The sequence below is a fragment of the Hyla sarda genome, chromosome 3, assembly GCF_029499605.1.
Source record: "Hyla sarda isolate aHylSar1 chromosome 3, aHylSar1.hap1, whole genome shotgun sequence".
In the NCBI taxonomy this organism is placed as follows: domain Eukaryota; kingdom Metazoa; phylum Chordata; class Amphibia; order Anura; family Hylidae; genus Hyla; species Hyla sarda.
In genome coordinates, this window is record NC_079191.1 from 354391885 (window position 1) to 354409599 (window position 17715).

Genomic DNA, 17715 nt, shown 5'->3' on the forward strand with positions numbered 1-17715 from the left:
GATCACTCAGGAGGGCGAGGGGGTTGGGGCAGATGTATGGAGGCAGCACGATGTCAGGATGCTGCCTGTCTGTCGGCAGAGTTGGCACTGTGCTCCTGCAGAAGGCTGAAAAATGCAATTTATTATGGAACGGGGGGGGGGGGGTGATTTTGGTTAGGGTGTGCGACAGTGTGCTGGCTGGCTGGGTGGGTGCTTTGGATGATGAGCACCAGGTGCTTCAGATGCTGGCTGGCTGTGGTGCTCTAGACAGCTGCCTATTTTGCCTATAGGCAGATCCAGCCCTGAGTGTGTTCATAACACTCTTCCACAGAAGTCCTGTCCAGATTACAGATTCCTGCTGTAAAGCATATTTCTGAATGCTGTTACCTACATCTCATGAAATATGGTGAATGTGTTAATGTACTTACCGCATTTAACCTAAAAATATTTTCAGAAAAGGAAAGATTGTAGCAAAACCCAGGGGCATCTATTAATTCTTCAGATAAGGATTGTAAATGTGTAGTGAAAAGAAAGTGGTCCAGATTTCACATTCCCATCCAGACAGCTTCATTCACCTCGACCTTGTTCACATTATCATAACAGAGCTCCGTTACAGTGTGACAAATGGACATCAACAGAACCCCACAGGTCCCATCCACTTTGAGTGGCATCCAGTGGGGTTCCTTAAAAACCTGTTATTTTGCAGGATTTTAGCGGAGAAAACACCTGATATGCAGGATTTTATATTCTCCACTAAAGTAAACATAGCCTTAGTGTAGACTTTTGCGACACATTTGTTGTGCGACAAAGTTTCAGCAAATTATGAAACTTTACAAGAAGAAACATGAACAACCTCTCAGGTCCACAGGTTATCATAAAACCCAACAGTTTTCTTATTGACACTGATACAAAAATGTTGTCTTAAATCTTAAAGTAGTTAAATAAATACAAAATATGGTTATTTAAATGGGGGGGGGGGGTTGGTCTTTTTTTTATTATTATAATTTTTTCTGTCAATGGTTTGTTTAAACCCAACTGGAGCGCAATGTGTCACAGTTTTACTATGTGCGCCAAATTAGATAATCTTACTGAAGAGAAAAACCCTAGATTCTATATAGGGTTAAAACCGACAACAGTAGTAAATCTGGGCCATTATCTCATCCCAGATATGCAGAATGACAAGTATTTTAAGAGGCCACTAATATGCACTGGAGAGATGAGGGCGCCAGAGCAAGTCACCCTGACACGACGACGCGCTTCACGCACTTCTCACACAGTGCACATATACAATATACATGAGGCTGAATCCTCCGGCTCTGATGAATTCATTTGCAGGACAGCCACAGTTAAAGGTGGAACGTGCGGTGACTGAGGAATCTCCTTCTGCTCACAGAGGAGCAAAAGCTATCCAGACTATACATAATGCAGTGGCATAAAACACTTACTCCTATGACAGGGATTACTGTATCCGACGGTGAAATATCTCCCCATCTCTTTCACACAGAGAGCAGGCGAATGAGATCAGTTGCAGTGCAGCTCTCTTTAAGACCAAGAAAGATCCTCCTCCCTCCATGTCTGTCTACCTCTCCTGTGCAGGGGCTGTAAATTACTGTCAGCCTAGCAGTGGCTGCTGCCCTTATCTCCCACCTCATCCAGCCTCTCCTTCACTATACACATCTATTTCTTTCTCCTTCTGCTGAGCTTCATGAAAAGAAACTGCAAATGTCTTAAACAGTGAAGCAGGCTGCTGCAGTAGAAAAGTTGGCCCCCTTCACCTTCCATATCCCTATCCCATTCATTGCAGTTGGCACTGGAAGATCTGCACAGCCTGCTTCATTCTTATCTTGGTGTGTTTCTGGTGTATGGACCCCTCCCTCCCACCTCTGGCCAAGTCAGGTTCATCTCCAGCTCCCCTTAGCTTGTTTGCATTGGGGGCTTATTGCTGATCATTGCTGATCATTGCTGTGCACTGGGGCTCATTGCTGCATCCTCAGCCAACAAGTCCAAGACTGACTCGCATCACTTCCATGGATCGGATGGAGCAGCTAATCTACGATTAACGTAACTTTTATCGCTGCTCCGAGGGGGTTTCACCTTGCCAAGGTAAGGTCCCTTTTACTGAGTCATCCTTAAGATATTTTAGTGGGACAATGCATGCCTATATATGCCCCCATTGGACCTGTATGCTGCAGTCTTATGTGTGAGCATCTCTATGGATGATGGAGCAGGGGATTCATGCTATTGATAATGCTGCAGATAGGTTGTTTATTAGAGAGAAGTTAGTATGCTGGCTGCATCCAGCCTATCTGTGCAGGGGAATGGAATGCCAGGCAGCTCAGTATCTACAGGACCTTGGATCAATGTCTGGGACCACTCAGGATTTCCTCTATGAGACCACTGCAGGTTGTAAACAACATCACTGCATAAGGGTGTTACTATTTAGCTTTCTCTGGTATCTAATGTTATTTTACGTCTATGATTATTTACTATGATGCTAGATGGAATAAACAGTAACTATGTCGGGACCTTCTTTTTTGTTAGCCCTGTAGGAAAACTTTTTATTGGTGTTGGGGGTAAGAACTTAGGTTCTTCTATATGTCACTTTGTAACGCGGCAGTATTGTAAATGTTGCATGTTAGATAAATAGCTTTTAAACAATGTATCATAGTAATGAACTTAGTGACTGCAGAGCTTGTCCGGGTGTCAAAATGACTCTCCTGATCGAAGCCACTTGTATCCTATTTTATTTGCGGCTGCATTTGTACCTTCTAAATTGCTGGGCTGCGATGTGCTTTCACTTAAGTGTTACACTTAACCTAAGAAAGCCTTCCTGGCACAGCAGGTTACAATGAGCTGGATAATGGCACGATACTCCGCAATGCCTAATGGCAAAGTTTAGTACTTTTCTTCTGAAACTTCTTTAGATTGTAAGCTCTTATGGGCAAGGATCACTCCTGCTGTTTTTTTTATTTTTTTGCTTTGCATTGTTCTATTTTTATGTTTTTGTTCGCTTGTTGTCACGTGTTGTACAGCTCCCCAGATTGTGACGGTATTATGTGCATAATATTGAGAGTTATGCATTATTTATAGTGTATGTGGTGATACAGACTGTGCTATCTATTCTTTTATTTTATATATTTTTTTATGTCAAGTTAACCGTGTACCAGCTATGGAAACAGCAAATTGTATATAATGCAGTAGCTCTATGATTTTAATTTAAAGGTCAATATATATATATATATATATATATATATATATATATATATATATATATATAGTATAAAATTATATATATATTTATTTATATATATATATATATATATATATATATATATATATATATATATAAATATTATATAGTCTGTTAGGTATTTCAGGTAGTGTGAAGCAATTATAGATAATGCCTGGGTTTCTGTAAGTTTTGATCAGTTTTTAAGAATTAAATGATTTGCAGACTGGGATTTCTACAATATATCTCTATTTACTTATAAAGAGGTAAGAGGCGTGTACGAAGCCACATTGTCTATGCACTTAGCATAATTGCCTGTTTGATGATCCTTTTTTCTGGAGAATGTCGACAATCTTTCTGTATTCCCAGGGGAAATCACTGGAACAAAAACCATTCAATCTATCACTTACTAGAAATGTTAACCTGCTACAGTGTTTAGGGCTATAAGAGCAATGTGCTGTAGATGAATCTCGCCCCATGGCCACCATCTGTTTTTAAGGAAAAGGAAAAGTATTATAAAATGTTACATATCTTATTGTTATGTTATGTTGCTGTGTTGTCATTAAAGGGGTTGTCCGGTTTAGAAACTCATTTCTAATATCCTAATAGGAAAGTGTAATTTCATGGATAGAGGGCCAAACAAGCAGCCAAAGATAAGTGCAGTCATAAAGAATTCCCCTCCTCCCTCCCTGGCACAATTAAACATTACATCAATAGCTTTTTCATTTCTAGTAGCAAGGTGCAATACTTTATTTGTCCTGGGGGGGTGCTGAATGGGTTTTGAACACTTCCTGCCAGGTTGCCTTGCAGATAGCAGCAGATTTCTGAGTCTACCCAACGCCTCATTTCTGTGCAATGGGGATACCATTCTATAGTTCACCTCAAGCTTCATAAGGGCAAAATTCACCCTGAATGTATACATTGCTGACTTATTGGGTTAATGCAGGAATTTGCGCTATAATAATCTTTCTAAATAACTTTTGTTCTGCAGTTGTCAAAGTATCCTGCTTTGTCTACTTACCTCCATCTCTACCGCTGGATCCATTGCTGGAGATGGGAGATCGGGAGACAGAGCAGGACATTCTCTCTCCAGATCAATAACTATGAGCAGGTGGCAGAATGGACCAGCAGCAATCCATGCAAAAAAAATGGAAAGTGAAAGTTATTTAAATGATTATTTAGAAAATGATACAGTACAATTGATCTGCATCTGTAAAAACCCCTTAGATTTACCCTCTATTGACAACTCAGTAGTGGTGTTTGCCTCCTTGACAGTCCATACATATTATGCAGCTCTGTACAGAAATAGCCATCATTCAACCAGTTCTTGTCCCAGACATGGCTGACAATTCACTTTCATGTCTCTATTTTATACATGTCCAGTCTTTATATTCTGCATATATATATATATATATATATATATATATATATATATATATATATATAATGTAATACTGTTGTAGTGACCGCCAGATGCTTTGACAAATGAGGGTTATTATACTTATTACACCGGCCAACGTTAATAAAAGCAGAAGCAAGTGATGCCAGATTCTGTAAAGGGGAGAAAGAACCTTTAGTAGTTATGTGTGTAGAGAAAGTTCTGTGCCACAGTAGATTACATTTATTCAGAGGTTTAGATATGAGGCAGTTGCTGTACTGGGGCAAAAAGGGGGCAGCAGGGTGTAGTTATGTGTAATAGTAATGTTGGCCGGTGTAATAACTATAATAACCCTCATTTGTCAAAGCATCTGGCGGTCACTACAACAGTATTACAGGGTCTATCTGGTCTCCCTTTCAGCTGATCTGATACGTGTTTTTAGTACATATTTTGGGTTTATTTGTGGGTAAGGGTACCTGAGGCCTTGTGGGTATTGCAAGCCAGGAGATTATTAGCCAAACATTGGCAAGACTCTACCACCCCTAAGTGGGCTCAGTACATTGTCAGAGGGAATAATATGATATGTATATATATATATATATATATATATATATATATACCATATGTAAACTTTGATATGTAGACTGGGACACACTCTACACAGGCAATACAAGAGGGAAGAGTGCGTCACCAAGACAGTCCTGGAAAGGTTAAGGGTATGTTCACACTACGGATTAGTACCGGAATTCAGCGAGCGGAGATTCAGCCTAGCAGCCGGTGGCGGCGGTAGGACCGTGCGGCACTGTGCCAACACCATCAACGGCTATGCAGTGCTCGTGGACTTCCACGCAAAGAATGAACATGTTCTTTCTTTGCGCTGAACAATTTCAGCGGTGGAATTGTCCAGCGCTGAAATTCCGCAGTGTGAACGGGTCTCGCGAAAGACCCATTCACATAGATGCTAACGTTTACTGTGCGGAATTTCTCTCACGGAATTCCGCTCACAGAATTCGGCGGGAATTCAGCAGTGTGAACATACCCTAAATCTTCACTATTTCTCCTCTACAGACTGGCATATGATTAATGAGGCAATGCAATAGATACGTGAGACATTTCCTGATATGCAACCCTAATAGTATACCAGCCTGCTATAGAGATGACCTTTAAAAAGTACAGCCTTCTTTATATATTCTGTTAATGGCTTTTTTGGGGAAGAAATATGAAGATTTTAACATGTTTTCTAGGCTTTCCCAACTTCTGTGATAATTAATAGAGGCAGAAGCAAGTGATGCCAGATTCTGTCAAGTGGAGAAGAGAATTTACATAAAAGTAAAAGAACCTTTAGTAGTTATGTGTGTAGAGAAAGTAAATTACATTTCTTCAGAGGTTTAGATATGATGCAGTTGCTGTACTGGGGTAAAAAGGGGGCAGCAGGGTGTAGTATTGTCAAAGCATCTGTTGGTCACTACAACAGTATTACAGGGTCCATCTGGTCTCTTTTTCAGCTGATCCGGTACGTGTTTTTAGTACAATATGATACAGTTTAGTATAATATGATACAGTTGGAAAAGGGAATATATTTTAAACATAATGCTGAATCCAAGTATGATCGTGTATGGGAAACCCCAGGAATAGCCTCTCAGCATATAGAAATAAACTTTATTGAGGATAGATGATGTTTACTACCAGATTGGGCCACTGAAGTTTTTAGTGTTACATATGCCATTAAGCTATAACTTTGGGTAGACCATTTTGTTTTAGTTTTTTTTTCCTTGTGGTAACCTATGTTCAATATGTATGATTTAGATATATTTTCTGTCATTTGAATGTTTTAGGGGAAAATTATAGTTTTTTCCCTCCTCTGTTCTTTTTTGTTTTTCTGGGTGACACCTAATGTGAGGTGTCTGGAGGGAGGAGTTTCTATTATGTAATATCAACAGGCATGTGCTTGTTAAGACTTTTGTTTTAATTTAATTTACTAATGTTTTCTGTTCTGGGAAATAGTGTATGAAAAATTAAAGGTTTAAATTAAGATGCTCTAATTTAAAAAAATAATAATAATTATAAAAATTAAAGGGGTACTCCCCCCTAGACATCTTAGGGGATCGGGGATAAGATGTCTGATCGCAGGGGTCCCGCCGCTTGGAACTCTGGCAATCTCTGCTGCGGCACCGCAGTCATCCGGTGCACAAAGCGAACTTCGCTACATGCCTGATGACTAGCTATGCAGCACTGACGTCATGACCATGCCCCCTCGGGACATCACGCCCTCCCCCTCAATGCAAGTCTATGGGAGGGGGTGTGACCCCCGCAATCCGTCATCTTATCCCCTACCCTTTGAATAAGGGATAAGATGTCTAAGGGCGGAGTACCCCTTTAAATTAAACTAGGTTGCCATTGCTGTTCTGACAGTGCTTGTCCCCTGTTGGTCAGCTTCTTCAAGTTTCTCTGCACACAACAAGTGCCCACATAGCCAATCAATGGCCACAGCAGTGACTCAATCAGCAGTGACTCCTGTACTTTGAAGAAATAGATCTCTGGAGACAAGCCAATGTCAACAATGTGGAATCGGGGAAGGTGAGTATGGGTTATTTTGTATTTTTAAAGCACCCTAAGCCTGTAATATATCATTTCTCCCGCAATTGTTCTGCAGGGGCATTGAGCACATGCTGCCAGGTTTCCTTGAATATTATACCTAATAGCAACCAAACATCCTATGATCAACCGATGGAATGCTCAAAAAGCATTAATAAAAGTAGACATTGAAATTCAGAAAAAAAATGTGGATAATGGCCTCAGTATTAAAATGAAAATGACCTCACTTCATCATATTTGTCAAAAGGTATTGGTTCCATACCCTTTATCATATTTAACCCTTCCTCTACATAATCCTGACTCGGTAACATCCCTGTTGACATCTAGAGTCATCAATCATACATACAGTACTACAGATCTGGTGAAAAGGGAATTTGACATTGATCCCTGAAGTGCTGTGGAGTGCCACCTTGGTTGTTACACCACTGAATTCAGAAATTCATTTTATTTTTGTATGGTTTTTTCTCACAATTTAACTTCATTACATGGGGAATGTTTGCAGATTTCTCTGATGTTACCATCAGCTGTGATTGCAGTTACTCTTCAATGTGTCTTTTAACAAGAGCCGTCAATACTAATTGCAGGAAGAGGAATGGGTGACTCATGCCTCTCGTCTTATGGCAGCATCATTTATCTCAGAATATTCCTGCTGATGTATTCCATTCCTTTGATGTTTTACTAGTTAACCTATTACCCACAATATGCCAGATATACACATTTTAAGTCTCAAAAATGAATGGGGGATCATGTTTGCCAATTCATGCTTAACTCTTTTCTCCTAGAGGTGAATTTTTCTTTAAAGGGGTACTCCGGAGCTAAGACATCTTATCCCCTATCCAAAGGATATGGGATAAGATGCCTGATCACGGGGGTCCCGCCGCTGGGGACCCCCATGATCTTCCATGCCGCACCCCATTAGAATCAGCCCCCGGAGCGTGCTCGCTCCGGGTCTGATTACTAGCAATGACGGGGATGGAGCATAGTGATATCCCAGCTCCGCCCCCATGTGACATCATGCTCTGCCCCCTCAATGAAAGTCTATGTAGGGGGCGTGGCAGCTGTCATGCCCCCTCCATAGGCTTGCATTGAGGGGGTGGAAGATCATGGGGGTCCCCAGCGGCATGACCCCTGTGATCAGGCATCTTATCCCCTATCCTTTGGATAGGGGATAAGATGTCTTAGTGCCTGAGTACCCCTTTAAATATAGATGAATCAATCTTGTGTAAATGTTCCATTCCTGCTGCAGAAATTTTGTGAAACACACTTAATTATAGTGTAAAAACAATGGTGTTTTGTCTTCTGAAAAGTTTAATATAGATGTGTCCCTTCTTTCCTCTCCTCATGGCTCCAAAAATAAATTTCAGGAGATGACTAGTTAACAAAAAATGATTTTGTGATATACATGTATAGGATGTATGACCTACATGTCCATTTGTGGCCACCAAGTGGTTGTGATGTGGTTTGCAATCTGTTGGGTTTGTTTGTTATTTTGTATTGAATTTCTATAATGCCAATCAAATCATATTTTCTAACCTATTTCAGAATATATTCCCTGACTACTCCTAACACCCCTCCTGACCCTAAAAAAAAATTCTGAGCTTTAAAAAGCTCTGTATCATACCTTTCCCCTTGCTCACATTGTGTGAGCTCCAGAAAGTGGGCGTTCCCCAGCAGGCATGATGTCTCTGAAGCCTGTGAGAGCTGTGCCTTGTCATGCCCCGCATGTACAGTACTTCCTCAGTTTGGTCTCCTGCGAGGCCGGGAGGAGACCAAACTAACAGTTTGACTTGTGGCATGGAAAAGAACAGAGCCACCTAGTGGCCGTTTTTTCAATCATGTTAAAAACATATAAAGGTTGAGAATTTTAACAGCAAGTAAATAGCAAAGTGTTTTATAATTACATAAGGAACAATATATTAGGTTTATTTTGGTGACAGGTACTCTTTAATTAAATCCAAAGAAAGGTATGACTGGACCCATCTGTATACTAGGGGGGTCACTACAATATAGGATTTTGATGGTGTGGTTGTAGTGTACATGCACCAAATGTATCAACTAATGCAGAACATGTGATAAATATGGGGCTAGGACACATTTTTGTGATATTTCACTTCAGAACACCACTTTGTATGACTGCGACTTTTTCTTTTTTCACCTGCGCAACTTTTGTATGACTTTTTAAAAAAGTCAGTTTTGTAAGCCATGTCTGTTCTGGTGTAGGTTTTTTGTGTAATTGAAGGCTGTTTGACAAATCTGCTACTTTTTCTTAGTAAAGTTACACATCGTAAATCAATGACCACTGCAAAGTAAAAAGCAAATCTCGTATAAAACATCTGTTCAGTGAGAAATCGTGCAGGCTGGCGTACCGCACAAAAAGCCGCACATGCAACATTTTTGTCACAAATTTACACAAAAAACCTGTGTAAATCCCTTGATAAATTGCCCCCATTGAGTCCGCCTGCAACATCTGTGGATAATCACTGTTGTTATGGGTCTCTATGATCATGAAAACAAATTAACCTTTTAAGGACGCCGGGCGTATGCATACGCCCTGCATTCCCAGTCCTTAAGGATGTGGGGCATATCCATATGCCCATAGGAATTCCGGTCCCCGCCGCTAGCCGGTTGGGGACCGGACCGGGATGCCATGTCGGCGATCACAGAAAATTGCATGTCAATTCAGACATGCAATTTTCTGCTATTTCAGGCTGATCGGGTCTCTGGTGACCCGATCACCTGGAAAATAGAGATGATCGGAGCTGTCAGTGACAGCCCCGATCATCCTGAGGGCTAGGAGTGAGGTCGCAGTGCTGCGATCTCCTCATATCCCCTGCCATTGATCAGAACTGATTCTGACCAATGGCAGCGCAGGACAGTGGGTTGCCATGGCAACCCCCGTTCTGCCCACCCCTAGATGTCGGGCAGAATGGGGGGAGAAGATGGAGGTCGGTACCTGAAAAGAAGATGGCGTGGGGACCGCAGATCGTCGTTTGAGACAGGCGATGGTAAGGAACGATGGTGGGGGGGCAAAGGAAGGGGGCAGTAAGCGATATTTACTGCTGTGACAAGACCTATGCTACATACTACTATATAGTTCAACATCCTGGGAGTTGTAGTTTTCGTTTGGGGCAGCTGCTGAGCCACAGGCTGTATCAGGGCATACTGGGAGTTGTAGTTAGTAACTAACTGCAACTCCCGAATTTATTTAAAAAAGCGATCAAAAAGTCACATCCAAGCAAAAATTTTACTGATAAAAAAAAATACAGATCGTGATGCAAAAAAATTGCCCTCATACAGGCCCATATAAGGAGAAATAACAAAAAAGTTATAGAGGTCAGAATAGGGACAAAATTTCTCCCCTCCATATGTGTATCCTGTGATGTTACGCCTATGTGATTAATTATGCAAATTTACATGACTGGTATTTTTTTTGCAAGAAACCCTACATACAGGCGATATGTCCACATCACACACATACACACACGCTGTTCTTCAGCAGTCAAACGGTTAAACACTATATGAGAAGATTAATTTAGTGCATACTGTACAAGGAATCCAAATGTAAGATTTAATTTAAAAAAAAAAAGGGCAGAAAAGAAACAAACTAAAATGACATATAAATACAAGCTACTTACAAACTGTATAGTCTCCTCTGCTTCTTTGAGGGCAGGAGGAACAGTGGACTCAAAACAAGATACATTTGGCCCCAACCATGTGAAGCAAAAAATCATTGTCCAAAAGTCATATTAGATAGTTAAAAGGGGTATTCCATGAAAAAAAATAAAAAATTCATATCAACTGGCTCCAGAACGTTAAACAGATTTGTATATTACTTCTATTAAAAAATCTTAATCCTATAAGTACTTATCAGCTGCTGAAGTTGAGTTGTTCTTTTCTGTCTGACAACAGTGCTCTCTGCTGACACCTCTGTCTGTCTCAGGAACTGTCCAGAGCTGGATAGTTTTGCTATGGAGATTTGCTCCTGCTCTGGACAGTTCCTGAGACAGGCAGAGGTGTCATCACGGAACTCAACTTCAGCAGCTGATAAGTACTGGTAGGATTAAGATGTTTTAATAAAAGTAATTTACAAATCTGTTTAACTTTCTGGAGCCAGAAAAAGTTTTTTCATGGAATATCCCTTTAATTCTCTGGCCCCAACTGACAGTCAGCAGTAACGGAAACTTTTAATTGTCTTTTGTCCTTCAGTTCACCTTACTATAGGAAATAAAAAGAGATGTCCATCTGCCAGTCTATTGAAACCTGTACAGACCAGGCCTAAGATGTTAAATGTCACAAAGCCTACTTCAGTCCATAAACCATATAATGAAATATCTCCTGCCCACGTCTTATGGTTATTGTCTTTACTCCAGATGTTAACTGTACGTTGTATTCCACCTTTTTAGAGTGCAGCATAAACAGAATGTCCTCTCTGGTAGCCTTTGCTTGTTTTGTTGTTTCCATTTATATGTGTCCTTTATCACGATTCCATTGCACTTGTCAGAGCTCGACCAACAGTGTTGTTTAGGTGAGATAATTGTATGACAGTATGGGACATTGTCAGGCTGGAATAACCAACTGGTATATCATTGAGCATAATATCATGATAAGTAATTGATAAGATATACTTGACATTGCTTTGTATGGTCTACACTGAAAGTCATTGCAAGCAGGTCTGTCATGTATCCTATACTATCCAGCCATAGAATTAAAGGGGTATTCCAGGATCTTTTTTTGACTATGCTGCAGGGGCTGTAAAGTTAGTGTAGTTCATAATATAGTGTCTGTACCTGTGTGTGACGGTGGTCCCACAATTCTTCTGTGATTGTCGCCACCAATATTTATTTTTAACAGTATAAAAAATTACTTGGGATTTCCCATGTTGCAGTGTGTCGAGACCTGACCTCACTAGTCACGTGATCAGAAGCAGTCTGTCCTGCTTAAATGGGTGGAGCGACTGCTGGGTGGGATAGAGTTCATTTTGCAACAGCTGTAGACACCCTTATTAGGACACATTAGAAACACTGATGTATTGCATTGAAAGGATCACAGGTGTGTGGTAACCTTGGTGGGGATATAGGGTAGTTGGGTTGTTGCGGTTCTTGAATTATAAAGGGCGCTGTTAACCCTTGTCACTCGTGACGCCAGGGTGAGGGTTAAATACTGTAATGGTGCTGGGCCTATCGCCACCCTTCCCAAGAGCGATAGGTGAGTGTAGAATAATGGATTGTCCACAACCGGTGCTGAACTGAAAAACTTGTAGAAACTTTACTGAAGATTTTCTGTACATGCAGTAACGGTAACAGTCCAGATAACAGAGTCTATATATACAGCACGGCAATGACTGACAGTCGATTGGGACCGGTAAGCTCTCTTTGGAGTAGGAGAATTGGATTGCATAGATCCGCTGGATTTAGGGGTTTGTTTAGGTCCAGTGATCTTGCGGAGACTTGCGGGGATTGCAGTAACTCACAATTTGGATTTGGCCGAGGCTTTGGCATAGTGGTTACCGATGACAGCTGTGCAGATCCTACCTCATAAGTAGCCCACGAGGAAAAAGAAAAATTAATGGCCACATCTCCCTTATATGGGCAGGGGCTGAGCCGTTTTAGATTGGTCCATGCAGCTGTCACTTACCGTTACAAAGGATTGTGGGTGATCACCTGACTAGAACCACCAAAGGTCCTTTTGCAAACCATAGAGTTCTGTACCGTGTCACATGACCCGCAGGTCCTGTGACGCTACAACAAGTGAGTAACACCATATATACATATATTTACCTAGGTAATATTTATAAATATAAAGCTACTAATGGGTGACTAGGGGCCAATTAGGGAAGCGAACCCCGCTAGTCCTAGGGACTCTAACTTTGGAGACTAATAACAACTAATAACCACAGGTGTGTTTCAATGGGTGGGGTGGCTGATGTGTGGGAGGGAGGATATTGACTTCATACACACACTATGGAACTATGGGACGTGTCGTTTGGAGAATTAAATTCAACAGGAAGTTCCCAGTTCTGGCAGGTACGTACTACTAAAATCACCTTATGGTGGATAAGCCTTTTAAAGCATTCCTCCAGTTGCTTGTTAAATGTTTTGGAAAACATGGAGCACTGAGCAATATTCAAAATGATATCCGCTGGGACCCGCCACAATTTCCTGAACATGACAATTGCTCTCTGAGAGGAACATGTGCTTCAGACGGCACACGCTCCATTTATTCTCTATGGAAGTGCCAAAGAAACCAGGGTGCTGTATTCAGGCATCTCCAGTTCTCCCATAGAAATGACTGGAGTGTGGGACGTCTACAGCATATGCTTCTCTCAGAGAGCAAGAATCCTGCTCGGAAGATCGTTGAGGGTTCCACCATTCGGACCCTCCGTGATCAGATACTTATCCCCTAGATTGTGGATAGAGGATAAGTTGTCTTTCACTGGAGAACCCCTTTAACAACTTGGTGTTCCCATTCCCTTGTCAATAGGTGTGGCTTTATACAGTCAACACTATGCACTCAGTGCTGTCAGTGTCAAACTGTGTAGGGACACCCCCTATAGAGAAGAATAGTTTATTAAGACATTTGAAGGAGGAATAAAGGTTCCAGGGGAAATGTTGTATAAGGGTACAGTAACAGCATAGCGTATACATAGCATATTTGATGCTATGTGTGAACCTACCTTATATGTTATTTTATGGAAAATAAAATAATTGATATAACCCGACATGTCAGGGATAGTGATGTCGCGAACATAAAATTTTCGGTTCGCGAACGCCCGCAAATGTTCGCGAATCAGCGAACCGGGCGAACCACCATTGACTTCAATGGGCAGACAAATTTTAAAACCAACAAGGACTCTTTCTGGCCACAATAGTGATTTAAAAGTTGTATCAAGGGGACTAATACCTGGACTGTGGCGTGCTGGAGGGGGATCCATGGCAAAACTCCCATGGAAAATTACATAGTTGATGCAGAGTCTGGCTTTAATCCATATAGGGCATAAATAACTTATTATTCCTAAATTCTTTGGAATAACGTGCTTTAGCCCCCTTTAGGCAGCACATAGAGCCCCCCTTTAGGCATCACATAGTTAGATCCCCCCCTTTAGGCAGCACATAGATTCCCCCATATTAGGCAGCACATAGTTAGAGCCCCCTTTAGGCAGCACATAGGTAGAGCCTCCCTTTAGGCAGCACATAGAGCCCCCTTTAGGCAGCACATAGTTAGATCCCCCTTTAGGCATCACATAGTTAGATCCCCCCTTTAGGCAGCACATAGATTCCCCCATGCTAGGCAGCACATAGTTAGAGCCCCCCTTTAGGCAGCACATAGAGCCCCCTTTAGGCAGCACATAGTTAGATCCCCCTTTAGGCAGCACATAGATTCCCCCATATTAGGCAGCACATAGTTAGAGCCTCCCTTTTGGCAGCACATAGATCCCCCTTTAGGCAGCACATATTTAGATCCCCCTTTAGGCAGCACATAGATTCCCCCATATTAGGCAGCACATAGTTAGAGCCCCCCTTTAGGCAGCACTGGTTTTATTTCACAGCCAAAAAAGGTATTTCTTTATTTTATTTGAACAACTGTCACACCAAATGTGATTTGCACTAGTGTGACAATGAGCAAAAAAGGTTGCCAGCGGAGTTCCCCTTTTAAGCAGAGGTCCACAACCAGGGTGCCTCTAGCAGTTGCAAGACACACGGACTGAAATTATAGCCCTTTTAATACTGTAGTTAGTTGCTTGAAGGAAATTAAGTTTTACACTGGAGTACCCCTTTTAACCAGCGGTTCCCTCCCAACCAGGGTGCCTCCAGCTGTTGCAAGACACACGGACTGAACTTATAGCCCTTTTAATACTGTAGTTAGTTGCTTGAAGGAACTTAAAGGGGTACTACAGTGGTCAACGTGTTTTTCCGTTTTTGACTTACCCTATTTGTTTTGTTTCATTTCTATTCTTGTTGTTTAGCCTACTCTTTTTCCATTCTTTGTTGTCTTTTTATCCCTCACTTTGTTTTCCTATCTTTGCTTCTATTTCCTGCTTCTTGCTGTGCTGAAAACTATAAATCCCAGCATGCCACATGCCTTGCTGGTTTGGGGCGGCTCCTTTTTTTTGTTTGTTTGTTCTGCCCTTTACCCATCCTACTATTTTCCCGGGTCAGCCCCTTTATACACAGCACACTAATATAATCAGCCCTGGTTGGGATACACTGGCATACACACACAAAAGGGACTGCAACTCTCAGCATGTGTCATTCAGGAGTCTTCAGTCTGTGGTATAACACCAGCATGCTGCCTCTGTAGTCTCCTGGGGGTTGTAGTTCACCAAACCTCTGTAGGGCATATACCAGTGTTTTCCAACCAGGGTGCCTCCAGCTGTTGCAAAACTACAACTGCCAGCATGCCCTCACAGCCTTTGGGCATGCTAGGAGTTGTAGTTTTGCAACAGCTGGAGGCACACTGGTTGGGAAACACTGGTGTAACATGATGTGTATGCTGAAGACGCTAGAACAGTGTTTCCCAACCAGTGTACCTCCAGCTGTTGCAAATCTACAACTCCCAGCATGCCCAAAGTCTGTCAGGGCATGCTGGGAGTTGTAGTTTTGCCACAGCTGGAGGCACACTTGTTTGGAAACACTAGCATACACACTCACACAACAGGGACTACAACTCCCAGCATGTGTCATTCAGGAGTCCCCCCCTCCCCCTTCACATATAGGGGGAGATTTATCAAAACCTGTGCAGAGGAAAACTTGCCCAGTTGCCCATAGCAACCAATCAGCTTGCTTCTTTCATTTTTATGAAGGCCTGTGAAAAATGAAAGAAGCAATCTGATTGGTTGCTATGGGCAACTGGGCAAGTTTTCCTCTGCACAGGTTTTGATAAATCTCCCCCATAGAGATCATTCCCAGTATGAGATTTATTCCCCTGCAGTCTATACATCCCCAGCCCGTGCACCTTCTCATCCTCCCCTTCAGATAACACTTATCTTCTCTGTGAGGTCCTTCTCCTGTGCAGACCTGTGTCCTTAGAATACAGAGCAGGGGGAGGGGAGGGGAGGAGCTGTGTACTCAGCTGGATGAGATGAGGGGGCGTGGCTTATTCCTCTCATGCAGACAGAGAAAAAAAAAAAGCTGTGACATCTTGTCCACAACAGACTCAGAACTGTGGACAACAGTAAAAGAAAACCCTCTGAACTACAGAACTTCCTGCCCAACAAACAGGTAAGAAAAACACACACATGCTGCCAAAATATATAACACATGGATATTGCAAAAAAAACAAACTTACAAAGAAGATGCCATATGGTCAAAAAAATTTACCACCGGAGTACCCCTTTAAGTTTTACACTGGAGTACCCTTTTTAACCAGCGGTCCCCTACCAACCAGGGTGCCTCCAGCTGTTGCTGTCCTTAAAGCTGATGTTACACTAGTGCTTTAGAAGTAAACTGGACCCTGAATACACCACCTAGCAGCAACCTAGCTATCGCTTTCCCTTTTACAGCAGGAGCAGCTTCTCTCACCCTCCACTTCCTAAGCCTGCAGCATGCCGAATGAGGCTAAAATGGCATCCGTGCAAGAGGTAGGAGGGTCTGGAAGGGAGGGACTGCTGCTGATTGGCTGTAATGTGTCTGCTGACTCTGACTCACAGGGTCAAAGTTTACCGCACTGTTAAAATATAGGGGGCGAATCGAACTTCACATATGTTCGCCCGGGGATGTGAACCCGAACATGCTAAGTTCGCTGGGAACTGTTCGCCGGCGAACAATTCGCAACATCTCTAGTCAGGAAAGCTCCTTACAATATTACACAGACATTTCATATTCTTCTTTCATCAGCAAAATCCTCCTTCTAAAGCACACATGTAATTCTCTTATAACTCTCTCATAATTTCCATAGGCAGGGCAATTTGTACTGTATAAGTTATATTACTTCAGTATATTGGAGTGACACCAGCTCAGGGATGCTAAGTACATTTAATATGAAAAGATTCAAAGGAAAAGATATACGCAGTAAAATGAATTAATTCTTTTTCATTTGAGAATCAAACAGCAGCGTTCTAAAGCTCTATACTGTACATGACTATATGTATTTACCCAGAGTGTATCACATGCATATTGAAGACTAGTGATGAGCGGCAGGGGCCATATTCGAATTTGCGATATTTTGTGAATATATGGATGAATATTCGTCCTATGTTCGCGAAATTCGCATATTCGCTATGTTCATTCTCTTTTTTTTCCATGCGAAAATTTGTAATGAAATAAAAGGAGGGAAGAATCAGTATCCAGTCTCGAAGTGCTGATATTTGCATAAATATTCGCATAAAGAAAAAAAATTCATCATTACGAATATATATATAGATATATATCACTGTATTCTAAATATTTCAGAAATCGCGAAGTGACAATATTCGCTGTAAAAATTTGCATTTCGAATATTCAAGCTCAACACTATTGAAGATATCTCTCACAAAAATAGAGGCCATACAGGTGAGTATGCAAACAATTAGATAATCTTAAGGACCGGAGGTTTTTCC

General features: G+C 41.7%; 1 protein-coding gene across 5 annotated transcripts in view; it reads left to right on the plus strand.

Annotated features, from left to right (window-relative positions):
- The first annotated feature begins 1432 nt into the window (after nucleotides 1–1432).
- SYNDIG1 (synapse differentiation inducing 1) overlaps nucleotides 1433–17715 on the plus strand; it is a 317760-nt gene continuing 301477 nt past the window's right edge. For 2 of the 5 annotated variants that reach the window (XM_056567616.1, XM_056567618.1), the window contains exon 1: nucleotides 1433–2082. The gene's annotated coding sequence lies outside the window, so the exon portion shown is untranslated. Of the gene's footprint in view, nucleotides 2083–2239; nucleotides 2383–17715 lie in introns of those variants that run through there. The other 3 variants (XM_056567615.1, XM_056567619.1, XM_056567617.1) reach the window with 3 other exon arrangements.